Below are 12,629 nucleotides of genomic sequence, written 5' to 3'. Positions count from 1 at the left end.
TTCATTTAGCCTTGTAAGAGTGTGTGTGTCTAACTGCAGCGTGTGCTGTCCTGATTTGTGTGATAATATTGCGTGTGCAACCATGCAATCATGCCATGTCTCTGATTGAATGTGTATGTTCAATCATGCTCGTGTGTGTGAGTGTGTTTTTTTATGTGTTGCTTTGCATAGAGATTGTATGTTCCATGTGTATGTGATGTTAATGTGTGTGGGGGTGTGTGTGTGTGGAAATGAAAGCATTTGACACACTGGTGATTATGTGCGACATGTTTGTGTGCAAAGGTGCTCAGTGAGCACGTTTCAGTGTCGCTTATATTTAGCCGCCGTGTCACGCAAAGACATGACTCATTTATACTCACCAGATAAAAAAAAAAAAAGTCCTTACTTGATGACAAACCAGCCATATGACAGATGAACATTAAGTGGAGCTGAGGTGTAGACTTTTAGACTGCTTGTTTGATTCAATGCAAATATTTTAATTCCTCAAAATCTCAACCATCTCGTAAAAAATGTCTCCTTATTTTCGCTGTCTGTCTGTCTCTCTCTCTCTCTCTCTCTCTCTCAGACACACACACACCAGTTTACATTCTTGCTGCAGGCAAGGACACGTTCTTCAGCTGCACAGCTGAGGCCTAACTAATGTGTTGGATACCTTTCCTTCCTCATAAAACATTTGCAAAGCAGATTTTAATAGGTATTTCAAGTGCTGCATTGTTTACAGCTTCGTTTACCTGCTAGCGGTGTTCTTCTTCTTTGCCTTTGCTGGCACATGGTGGCATTACTGCCACCTGTAGATCAGTGGAATAGTGTAAAACCATTGGCACGACTGTCCGTTATTTGTTCCCCCCCCCCAAGAGTGTTCTGTCTAGCCCCGCCCTACTGTGCTGTGATTGGCTAGTACTCATTGCCTCGACTGTTCGGCTCATTTTCACCTTTGATTTTCAGACGGGAGAAGTTTGTCTAGAGGGCTTTCTGCCAGAAAGGGTTTCTTTTAACCTTTTAACCTCTTTAGGTTTGTTGCCTAAACTTAAGGTTGCCTAAACTTAAGAAATATAATATTCCTAACTATGTTTTCATTAGTGTATAATCAACTATAACTAGGAATTGTTGTGTTTTCGTTAGCTTAGGATGAGCCCCTTCATATCTACATAGAGAGCGGGTCCTCTCCATCTAGTCTGTCATGTTGCTTCGCCATGTTTCGCACAGAAAGGACAAACCAAACACTAGCTCTTGAGAGAACCTTTCACGTTTTTACGTCACCTGAAGGCCACCGTAGTTCTCCGACACACTTGTGAAACTGTAGAAACACGAACGGCGTTACCACGGTTTTGCACTCGGCGGCTCGCGTGACCAGTCTTTGAAAGGGAGGCGTGAGCGGAGGTGTACTCAGTTGGTTGCAATCTGCAACCACACCACTAGATGCTGCCAAATCCTACACACTGTCCCTTTTAACAACTTAATCTACTCTTGTCCATCTTACGCTAGTTATCACAGCGTAGGAAAGCACACTACTATCGCCAGATAATCCGCAAATCACAGCACAGTAGGGCGGGACTAGGACGAACACTCTTGGAGGTTACAAAAACTCCAGAGGGTATCTTTAAATAGCTGAATCTCAGCTTCAAGGGTAATTGAGACATTTCACATCTGCAGTATATTGGTCTCATCTTTTCTGAAGAAGTGAAAGGCAGCACTTACACCTCATGGTCATTGTTGCAATTCAGTTCCAGTGTGCTAGTAAAGAGCAAACAAGCGTGAACGTCCAAAATACTTCGGCTCATACTAAAGCCTGACAATGTTAAACAAACATATCTGAGATACCATGTGCTTAGTGTTCAGCTCTTAGAAGCAAATACCATCTGCTTAAGTGTTAGCATGCACCTGACTCGAGTGAGCCATATGAATACTTAATATGGAGATATTTCCTGTTTGTTGACACCACCAGTGAGTTGACCAGTGAACCAATTTGCAATAAAAAAGTGGATGGATTCGTTCAGCTCAGGGTCAGTAGGGCGACTCCCCTGCAACTGTTTCTCACTTTGAGGGGCTAATTTGGCCTGACCGAACCGGAGCAGGTCTGCCCTCCTTCTGATTAAGTGCAGCATTACTCAGAATGAACTAAAAAAGATCCTGCCAATCCTTCTGTTTAGTACTCAGTCCTAGCGTTAGTGCGCTTCACTTTAACACGACTGATCTGCGGTCACAGTCACGGGAAATGTTCTCAAAATCATTGACCTTTGCCCTATAGATTTGTGGTAATTCCTTTTAAATGTAATCATATCCGCAGGTAACCTGATTGTGAGTTGCCCCTGAATTAAACCATAACAAGCCAGTCAGTAATGAGATTTTCTCCCGACTGGTGAACTCACTTCATCCATCACCCAGCAGTAGGTCATGTTAGTTTATTTCATTCAGCAAGGTCACTCTCCCTGACGACAGGACCGGGTGCCAAACCACTAGAGGTTTGATTAATTGTGAGGCAACGAGCCACAAAGCCGTGCGCGCTGTAAACGGGATACGTTCGGGTGAAATGATATATCAAACTTCTCCTTGCTGGACCTTGCTTTGAGGGAGGTCTGGCTTACTAGGTTAAAAATACACTGGCCCACAGCAGGGGTAAAAAATGGAGCGAGAGTAAAGAGGAAGAAAACAAGGAGGTAAAAATAAAGTCAAGAAAGATGCATTGAAGTGGGATGAGCGGTAAATGCTTCAAAAAGGTGGAGATAAACAGGGAGGGGAGGCACAGATTGAGACACATTTAGAAGATCAGAAAGTGAATGAAGGACAAAAATGGAGTCCTGGGTGGAAATTGTGAAACGTGAAAAACCAATTCATCAGTAACGCAACCAAATCTCTGTCCCTGCTTGATGTTTCATCTCCAGTGTGTGATTGTGTTGACGAAATGGACCTGCACATATGTGAATGTTAGAAAACGACTTAATTCCAGTATCCAATATCTCCAACGTGAGAGGTTCTGCCTCAGTAATGGGACACACACACATTCGCACTCACAGCTGGTTTTCCATTAAACGCCCATTTCCAGCAGCCGTCGGCGAGGCGGGGAAATCAAGCGCTCGACCACCGTTTGAAGTCGTATCAGCTACACTTGTTCCTATCACCGTGCTATCACTCCATCCACTCCTCCCTCCTATCCCTCACTAGCCCCTCTCTTCCTCACTTATCTCTCTCACGCCCCAGAGATCCCCGGCCTCCTCTCTCTCTCTTCTCTGCCTCCCTCTCCTCGCACGCCGCCACTCATCTGCTCACTCTCCTTTAATCATTCCGTCTTTGCTCCCCTCTCTCAGCCCGGCATGACCCACGGTTGCTCGAGGCACCGAGAGGTTCGCTACACCCTTGTCATACTAGCCGACTTTTATCTCCTCCTCTTCCTCTATCTCTCCTTCCTTCTACTCTCCCTCCATCTGTGGTGAACACGTACTCCGATCCTTTCCTTAAGCATAACAAGTGTTATCACTGTGTAAAAATACACTTAACATCCCAGTGAAACGGAAGTTAGAGCGTCTTTAGCTCATGTCCCCAGCGAAACGGAATATTTGAGCGGTGTACAGTTACAAGAGGGATTTAAATCTAATCCTTCGTATTTCATTGGACATCTAAGAAGAGGGCGGGCTTATTCTGTGATCACACTACGAGCGACAAGTCATTTTCAATGGAAGCTGGTGACATGAAGCTACAAACGGAGGCCCGACACGACGCGCTACAAATCAAAGAAAATAAATGTCATTAGCCAGTTTCCAGTGCTATTTAACGACATAATACATCAACAAGTGCTTGAGCGACACGTCAACCGTGACTTGGTGACAATGCCGCTGGCCACGTTTGGCTGCTTTGTTGCTTTTCTCGCTCGTAGTGTGAACACAGAGCACACACACACACGCCTCCCTTGTCGTTGCAGATTGATTGATTGATGGATTTCATGATATTATTGGTTTAAAGTGGTTGGTACTAGTTTACGTAATTGCATATATTGTTAAATAGGTGCAAAATATGACCGGGGTTGTGATCTAAAAGGGTTAAAAGAGCATTTTTCAATTCATCTCGACTTTAAGTAAAAGTCTGAATTCAAAATAAGTATTAACACAAAAATGTGCTCGGTATCAAAAGTGAAAACATTCAATATGCAGAATGGCCCCTTAAAGTGCGTTCAATTATTATATACAATATCTACTTCCTTTCTCTCAAGCTCTTTTTTCATTTTTCACACAACTGATTTTGTCACATTTTGTTTGTACAACCAAGTGTAACACCACAAATACTTTTATTTATCATCTCTCCGTCCATCCATCCATTTTTGCCAGGTCACAAGGATAGCAGGCTAAGCAGGGTATTTCAGACGTACATCTCCCTAGCAACATTTTCCAGCTCTTCCTGGGGGACCCTGAGGTGCTCCTAGGCCAGATGAGATATAATCTCTCCTGGGTTCTGGGTCTACCCCAGGGCGTCTTAACAATTGGAGGTGCCCGGAGAACGTCTCAGCACCCAGGAGGCATCCTGATCAAAGCGGCGGCTCTACTCCGAGCTCCCTCCGGACATCTGAGCTCCTCACCCTATCTCTAAGGCTGAGCCCAGACACCCTACGGGGGGAAACTCATTTTGGCCGCTTGTATCCGCGATCTTATTCTTTCGGTCACTACTCAAAGCTCATGACCATATGTGAGAGTCGGACTGGTAAATCGAGAGCTTTGCCTTCCGGCTCAGCTCCCTCTTCACAACAATGGTGCGATACAATACCCGCATTACTGCTGACACCACAACCAAATGCCTGACCATCTCCCGCTCCATTTTACCCTAAAGATACTTGAACTCCTTCCCTTGGGGCAGAGACTCACTCCCAACCCAGAGGGGGTTTTCCAGCAGAGAACCATGGTTTTCCATTTCTTTATTATTGAATCATTTATTCAATATTTTTCTCATCAAAATTCCACGAAAAGACCAAAACCAACCGTGCTTTCTGTCTGCTACTCAATGCTTTGCAACTTCCCTACCTTGTTTTTGGCACTCAACCCCAAGGTCATTGTTGATTTATGTGTTTTTATGGGATTTGTTGAAAATAAGAAACAGAATATTACCAGCCCTATCCTTTAACTTGCAATATAAGCTGCATTTTAACATTTCACATTTCAAGGTGGAGCTACTTTAACTGCTTTATATACTGCTGGATAGTCAATCTAAAACAATGTGTCAATATTTAATAAGTTGATTATATGTTTTGTACATATAATCTTACTCTGACAAGTAACTAATAACTCCAGGTGTCAAATAAATGTAGTGGATAAAAAGTACAATATTTTGTATTTGCAGCCCGGTCGCATGAAAAAGCGTATTGATGATTAATAATTCGCAAGGCATTTAGCGTGCAATAAGAACGCCGTTCTTGCTTTTGACGTGTCATTTGTAAATATTTCTAAATATGCTTCGCTCAGAGCTAGTGACGTAGAATAAAATGTGAGAAAGGCCGCTTATGGCGGGCGGGAGGGGATGGGTCCAACAAACACAGGACTTTTAACCAGGAGACCGGTGTTTTGTTTTGTGATTTATGTTAGTGACGTTTGTGACGTGTTTTCTGAACTTATGTTACATTGTTTCCGTATGTATTGTACTTACTTTACGTATTTATTTTAAGCCCAACCATGATGTTTTTGCAGAACCTGACTAAGTGATTTTGTTGCCTTAACCTTTCAGCAGACGTCACCGTCGTTTTGTTGTGGTGCGTACAGATGACACATGAAAAGGCCAAAAAGCGTCCTCATGCCAGGCGGAATGTCATGCTATTCATACACCTTTACCACCACACCACCTTTGTGTAAAATGGAAATGCTCAAGTAAAGCACCTCAAAACTGAACTTAAGTGGAGTACTGGAGTAAATTTACTCAATTACTTTCCATCACTTCCCTCCATAATCGTTACTCCTCTTCCCTCTCCCCCCGTTTCATTCTCTTCTCTTTTCTCATCCTCCCTCCTCTCTCCCTTCAATTCCTCATCCCTCCTCATCTTCCCTCTTCCTCCTACAGGATTCCATCTTTCTTCTCCTCTTTCTTTCTTCCTCCTCACCCCCCCTCCTCCTCTCTCTCTCCTGCCCCTCATTTTCATGCCTCTCTCTCTATTGTGCACTCTCTCTCTCTCTCTCTTTCTCTCTCTCTCTCAGTCCGTTGCTTGCCGCTGCCGGAGCCACATCAGAGTCCTCTTTTCTGCTTCTTCATCGGGAATCACACACTCTTCTCCACCAGATAAGGACAAAGAAAGCCAAAAGAATCAAGGAAAAAAGCGAGAGGAGAGGATAGATAAATGAAGTGAAGTGACTGGGTGGAGGGCAGGACAAGTGAAGGGGGGAAAGAAAACTGAAGAAAACCTCCCTGAAGGAGAGAGGAGATTTCTAAAAATACAAGGCAGCTTACTCCCTTGCATTCTGTTATTCTCCCTCTCTCTCTCTCTTCTTTTTTTTTTTGCAGCATCCCCTCCTTCATTCAGTACCTGTTCTGTGGGATTAACATGACTTAAAATTCAATCAGCCTACAGCCTGACGGAAGAGCGACAGAGGAGGCAGACAGAGCGCTGCAGCTGTCGAGACCGAGCGAGGGGACGGCCAGCGGGAGGAGAGAGAGAAAGAGAGAGAGAGAGGATAGACAGTGTGAGATAGAGATAGAGAGGAGAGAGAGAGAGAGAGATGGGTGTTTTTCCACGGGAGCTGAGATAGAGAGAGAGCCGCGGAGACAGGGCGATGTGACGGTTCCAGGAGTCGCGGTGGTATGATCCGGAAAACAAGGTTAGTAATTCCACCTTTTCATCTGGCGGAGGGCAACAAAAGGGGGAATGCTAGATAAGGATGAAAGAAGCAGAGAAATAGATAAAAGGACACCAAGTGCCTGCATTGTGCTTTTGAAGTAGCAAAGTGAACACCAGAGGAGCAGATAAACAGGAGGAGGAAAAGAGAAAAAAATTTAATCAAGGATTTTCAATTGAATTCAAGAAGAAGAAGAAAAAATCGGGCAGAAAGAGAGAGAGAGAGAGAGAGAGAGAGAGAGAGAGAGAGGGAGAGAGAGACTGCATATATGTAGCTGCTGCTGCACTAATGTACATATACACACACTCACACAGAGAAACACAGAGTGAGTGCACGGCTTTAGAGCAAGATAATGAGATTGTCTTCTTAAAGGTGTCGGCTTTTGGAGTTTGATTGACAGGCTAGTGTGTGTGTGTGTGTGTGTGTGTGTGTGTGTGTGTGTGTGTGTGTGTGAGGGGTAGACTTCTGAACTGTCTGACATTCATGGCGCTGATCAATAGCCCAGTTGTTTCATTAGACTGTGTGTGTTTGTGTGTGTGTGTGTTTGTGTGTGTGTGTGTGTGTGAGAGAGTGGAGGAGAGAGAGGGATGCAGAGGCTGTGCGCGCTTGCAGGAGAGTATCACTGCATGACTACTTAGTGGATGTGTGCGTGGTGGTGGTGGTAGCGGCGGTGGTGTGTGTTCAAGCACGTGCGAATGAGCTGCATGGATGTGTGTTTGTGTGCATGTGTGTGTGTGTGCGTGAGTGAGAAAGAACAAGACAATGCAGCCTGCTGAGAGGCGTTAAGAGGGTCTCAGAACTATTGATTCTCTGTGACAGACAGGTGAGGTGGGGGGGGGGAGAAAAAAAAATTAGGGGTGGCAAGGTGGGGAGGTGGGGGGGATTTAAAGAAGCCATGATCGACAGTGGGAGTCGTGGAAAGAGGGATGGATGGGGAAGGGGGGGGGGAGAGAAGAGAAGGTCAGATGGGAGGAGGAGAAAAAGAAGGATGAGGCATAAAAGTGATAATGGACTCCAATATTTGTGCGATTTATGCGAGCGCACACACAGAGGGTAAAGAAGGCATTAATGGAACACATGTAGAGTGCACACAGTTCATCCTCTTCACACTCCGTGTTTCTCCTTCTTTTGCAGGTTTCTAGCCATCCCTCCATCTCTCCAAAAAAAACTCCCTCCAAGGTCATCAATGAACCAGTAATTCAATGTGGGAGAACAGACGCCGATCGCACCGTGCGCAGCGTGGAGAGCCCCAGTGACACACCCTGGAAATCACTCCGGGGGGGAAGTGAGGGATGAGAGGAAGAGGAGGGGGGGGCAAGAAAACTGAATGTGTGAAGCAATAATAGGAGAGAGAGGCAGATGAACAAATAAGAAGAGTGAGGGTGGAGGAATTAAAAAAAAAAAAGGAAAGAGGGAGCGAGAGAAGGGGGAAGGGGATGAGGAGTGGAGCCGCCGACTCCAGGATTCCTATTCTCTGCCGACTCAACTGCTCCAAGTGAAGTTAAATACAGCCATGAGGAAATCATATCATGACGCCATAAATAGGATTTCGAACCAAGTGGATTTTTTTTCTCAAACTGAAGTCTCTATTTCGGAATACAGCGCCAGGATTGAGCGAGTAATTCGGGATTTTCCAGGTTTTCTTCCATCTATAGAAGCCTAAGAGGATATCGTGGGATTGGAATTTCCGCAAAACTCTTCTGGTTTTTCTGACACTGACCTACATCCTACAGCCTCCTTTTGATGTGTGCGGGGGGCGCGTGCGTCTGAAGGGGGGAGTAGGACAGATTTCAGCACAAACACACAACCCCTTACCCCTCCACCCCCCAACCACCACCACCACCACCTCCAACTCCAACTCCCGCTGGCCCAACACAAGGAGAAACACCTGGGGCTGTGCTAAACACACACACACCACACGCACATATAAACCTGGATAACATGTGGAGCTGATTCGGATTATAGAGCCGCACAGACGGAAAAGGTAACATGCAGTTTCAAACACACACTCTAACACACACGCATGCACACAGAGACACACATTGGCCCGGTAAAGGTGAATCCACGTTTGCATGGTTAGCCCTCTTGTGCTGAATCATTGAGCACATCAATGCAGTGAACACCAGCACCCACTGGACTGGGAACTCTGTGTTCTCTCTCACACACACACACACACACACACACACACACACACACACACACACACACACACACACACACACACACACACACACACACACACACACACACACACACACACACACACACACACACACACACACACACACACACACACACACACACACACACACACACACACACACACACACACACACACACACAGGTATATAAATAATGAACAGATGAGCATTCATACAACACAAACATCAAGTTTCAGAGTACACACAGAACTCCCACATGGCACAGTTTTCTTTTCTTATCCTTCTACTCTAATCCTTCTACACCTCAGAGTCCCCATGTTTTCTTTTTTTTTGCTCTACATCCCCCTACCCTACTGAGAATCTCTTCTCTGTGTGTTTCTGTGTGTGAGTGTCAGCCAGCTGTCCTGTATCAGATTACTCGCTAGGTGCGTTTTAGCTCGGCTTTCATCACCTCGCCTTTATGTAATCTCACCTGGCGTGTCGTGCGCGTGTCTATGTGCGGCGAGAGTGTGTGGATGCAGGGCTGAGAGTGTTTGTGGGGCGGCATCGGCGGCGCACAACACTTCTCCCCTTCGTTTGAGGCTTTTTACATAAGCTGCGTGTGAGCGCACGCACGCAGATTTGGCACACTGACACAGGAGATCAGACTGACTGAGTGGATATATTGGAGGATAAGAGGGCGACGAAACGGAGACGGGGGAGTGCGAGAGGGAGGAGGGGAAGAGATGGGAAGGGTGGGGTGACACACGACACAGTGATGGGCACCGAGGGGGGCTCAGAGAGGTCAGATGAAAGGATTGAAACTAAGAAGAGGTGAAGTGATTGACTTCTTCAAGTGACAAGAGACAGATGAATGGAAGAAACGGGAAAAAAGTCAAATAGATTAGGAGAGAAGGAGTGAAATTCTGAAGGGGCTCATGGCAGCAGAGAAGGAGATATAAGAGCAGAGGGAGGAATAACAAGGAGACAGGATTTAGAGAAATGGAGGGATAAAGAGGAGCAGAGGAAGATATAACAGAAAAAGATTGAGACATAAAGTGCTCGAGGAGAAAGAAATGACATTGAGAGGAAAATAAAAGACTTAAGGATTGATTGATTAAACGATAAGTGAGATAAGACTCCAAGAATGATGAGTGACACGATGATAAAGAAGGTTAGAAAAGAGGCTATAATGATAAATTAACGGCGATAAAAATAGAAAGATGGAAGAAATAATTAGAAATGACAGATGGCCATCATTATGTAGCCTTGTACTGTTACACCATTGGCTACAATTAGTCTTACATGACCCCAAAAAGTCTGGGAAACATCCCCAGCACCAGTAATGAGCTATTTAGAGGTATAACTACAAGGGGAATATGGTGTACCAGGGGGCTTTTCCATGTAATAGACGTGCCAATTATGAAGCCCAACTTTGGGGAAAAGTGAAATTCCACCTTAGAGGAACATTAATTACCCTGCAAACAGAAGAGATTCGTCTTAAAAGACAATACACTACATGTGGAACTATTTTTATGAACAATAAGCATTTTGAATAACCGAGACAGGGCTCGTTACGTGCTCTGTTGATCGTTTACAGCGGTTTTGACTCCTGCTTTGAACAGGGGCAGCTCTATTTCTGAAAAGAATGATGGCTTGAATATTTTTAACAAAGAGGCCTTTTGATATCCATTAACCAAATCCTAATTCTATAATTGGACTTGCTCTCGTGCTAGTGATAGAATACAGAGCAGGTAAAGTGTCACAAGGTTCAAACAGTGGAATAAAAGGCAGAATAAAAGAGCGTTCTCTAAATAAATGATCTTGTTGTTAGCGCGGGTGTCTGTCATTGGGTGGCTACAGTAAGGGAGATGCAGGAACAGATGGGATGCTCACTGTTCAAAGTAGGAGCCTTGCCAACACGAGCAGACTGGCAAGTGAATGAAGGACTGGAAGGAGAAAAAAAATGGCAGGCATTGGGCTACTTATTGAAAGGGAGTAAAAAAAAAAAAAAATTGCAGATCAATGAATTGACCGTTCGCTAAACTCCACTCCTGCTTAGTTACTGTTGCTACGCCTGTCAAGCTTTCTGTTCTTGCACGACACAGTTTAACAGTGAGCCATTCTACAATTTAAATTTTGGAAATAATGGGTCCTTGATTTCAGACAGAAGTAGACAAAAGCAGGCTTCTAGTTTCCAGCCAGCGAACGCCGATTTTGCATCGATATGACAACTGTCACTGGCAGATTTGGCAGGGTTAACTCCCTGAGTTGGTTGAAAAACACAGTCTCCAGCTGACTTTATAATGTTTCCAGCTTTGTTGTAAAAAGAATATCCTGCAAAGATACACTTAATGACTACACACACATACAATATCTGGCTAAATGACTTAGCTGAGCTTACATACTTGGACAAGAGGATGACATTTTGGTATCTTTTGTTCATATGTTTGGCAGGTTCTCTTTTTTAAACAGAAACTATGCCCATCTTCATGGGGATTTCTGCAGGAATGAGTCCTAAAATCTGGAAATGAGTTAGCATTTTAGCACTTTAGGTTCCCCTCATCTGGAAGTCGATGGGTTTTTGTGAATGGGTTTTTGATTAGATGCCTGAAATAAGCCAAGTACTGCTCTTACTAGAGACATACGTAAACAGCTTCGCAACCCGTTCTCACTCCCAACTCGTCAAATGCCGCCGTTTGGTCAGCGCCCCTCGGCATTGGAAATGCATTAGTATTAATAGCGTTAGAGTCCGTTCAGGGCGGGCGTCAGGGGTGGTTGGTGGGTAAAACAGAACATAAGACTTTATACCAGGAGACCGCAGTTTGTGTCCTGTGTGAAACCAAAAGTTGACTTATTTTATCACGCCAGTCTTTAGTCATGTTGGCATGGTCAGTCCCGTGAGTCATGTGAGTCATTAGTCAGTGAAGTTAACGTCAACCACGACCGTTTCCTAACCCTAACTAAGTGGTTGTGTTGCCTAAACCTAACTTCCTGTGAAAACGGTTTATTTTGAAAGGACACTATGAATGTAACGAGCATATATTGACACGCCGTCCCTGACACGTCCAAAAGTAACGCAAGAGGGGTACCTCGTTGGTCGGTCTCCGATGCCGAGCTGCGCTGACCAAGCGGCGGTATTTGACGAGTTGGGAGGGAGAATGTGTTGAACTTCGACATGCAGAGAAAGCCAAAGCTTGTCTTCGCCTAGTTACGGTTGCTAAGCTATGATTGGCCATTAGCTTTCCGGGGTAGGGGTCAATTACTGAATAGAGAGTCAAAAGGAAGGAGATGAGAGGTACAGACTTATTAAAGTGTTCAGAAAAATAGTGACCGACCGAATCCCAAGTGCAATCGCTGCAGGGATAAAGGATAATTACATGAAAAGAAAGACACATGAAAAGACATCAAAGACGACGATGAGTGATAGATGTAGGATGTCACACACCTTTCTGATTCAACCAGCTTTCAATCAAGGCGAGAAGCGCCTCGAGTAGATCTGAAACCCCCGAAACACGGGGAGAGGCGGTCGATGTCAGGAGGGGTGGCACTTGATGGATGAAAGGATGGACGAATGACAAATGGCGGAGGGAGAGAAGGGGAAAGGCTGGGCCGTTAAGGGAGGATTTAAGGATGAGACGTCAGCCCGCTGTCAACGGCTAAGGAAGCGAACGGTAGATGACGG

General features: G+C 45.0%; 2 protein-coding genes across 4 annotated transcripts in view; one reads left to right on the top strand and one right to left on the bottom strand.

The window, feature by feature from the left end:
* The window catches only part of LOC141760222 (pyruvate carboxylase, mitochondrial-like), a 371,874-nt gene that overhangs the window by 101,492 nt on the left and 257,753 nt on the right, over positions 1 to 12,629 (bottom strand). The gene's annotated exons all lie outside the window — the stretch shown is intronic.
* The window catches only part of LOC141760224 (leucine-rich repeat and fibronectin type-III domain-containing protein 4), a 45,661-nt gene continuing 39,701 nt past the window's right edge, over positions 6,670 to 12,629 (top strand). The window contains exons 1-2 of the mRNA XM_074622857.1: positions 6,670 to 6,785; positions 7,938 to 8,787. The gene's annotated coding sequence lies outside the window, so the exon portion shown is untranslated. The remainder of the gene's footprint in view (positions 6,786 to 7,937; positions 8,788 to 12,629) is intronic.

This window comes from Sebastes fasciatus, chromosome 22 (assembly GCF_043250625.1).
Source record: "Sebastes fasciatus isolate fSebFas1 chromosome 22, fSebFas1.pri, whole genome shotgun sequence".
In the NCBI taxonomy this organism is placed as follows: domain Eukaryota; kingdom Metazoa; phylum Chordata; class Actinopteri; order Perciformes; family Sebastidae; genus Sebastes; species Sebastes fasciatus.
This window is presented reverse-complemented; position numbering and strand designations above follow the sequence as displayed.